The following is an 858-nucleotide window of genomic DNA, read 5'->3' on the forward strand; positions in this document are numbered from 1 at the left end:
TTTGTGTCGATGGAGGACAGAGAGCAATTTGTGACTGTGAAGGAACTGGCCTACTGCACAAAGGTCAAATTTACATTGATTGCTCCACCCACTTTGCCTTTGGCCCCACCCACCACTGGCCTGTGGCCCTTGGAAGGTCGCCCAGAAGGGCATGTGTAGGCAGAAGGTTCTGGCGGTTGGAGCGACTGGTGGGAAGTTGTTGGCCATGCGCATAGCTTCATAGCGGGGGCTATTGTTTTGCCATGGCCAGTGGGAATCAGCATGAACTTGCCCGCCAAAAGAACATGAAGACAATCAAGAACTGGATAAAGGAAAAAGACAAGAGGATACTTTGTCGGCTTCTCCAAGGAAGCAGGGAGGCTCTCAAATGATGCAGCAAAAGCAGAAAGCAGCTGATGAGAAGAAATCTCTTCAGGCAGGAGCTAAATAATCTGTGGCGCCGTGAAGGACCTAATAACGCTGCAGTGCTGAAGAAAAGGAATATTTGTACAAGTAGCCAGCCATTAAATGTGTGTCTTCTACTTACTCACTTGTCCAGTAGGCATTTATTTTAGAATGTCTGTTGCTGTTGTAACTGGCTTGGCTTTAATTGAAATCCTAGAATCTGTCCCAATTATATTGGATTCTAAGTTCTTAGTTCCCTTTTCATGTCTATTAGTAATGGTACCAGTAGCTTGACTGCAGTGTTCATTGTTAAAAGTGTTGGCTTGGGAAATGGCTTGTATGACTGCACCAGTTATTAAATAGGAAGCAGACTGAAAAACCTATATGGCAACTCTTAAACAGCATTCAAAAGCCATAACACTTTTAACCACTCAGGTCTTTGTACTTGCCTTCCACTTTGTAAAGATCAGCTGT

General features: G+C 44.4%; 1 pseudogene; it reads left to right on the plus strand.

The window, feature by feature from the left end:
- Positions 1–242: 242 nt before the first annotated feature.
- Positions 243–430, plus strand: LOC133364406 (small EDRK-rich factor 1-like; annotated as a pseudogene).
- The last annotated feature ends 428 nt before the right edge of the window (positions 431–858 follow it).

Source organism: Rhineura floridana, chromosome 9 (assembly GCF_030035675.1).
Source record: "Rhineura floridana isolate rRhiFlo1 chromosome 9, rRhiFlo1.hap2, whole genome shotgun sequence".
Classification (NCBI taxonomy): domain Eukaryota; kingdom Metazoa; phylum Chordata; class Lepidosauria; order Squamata; family Rhineuridae; genus Rhineura; species Rhineura floridana.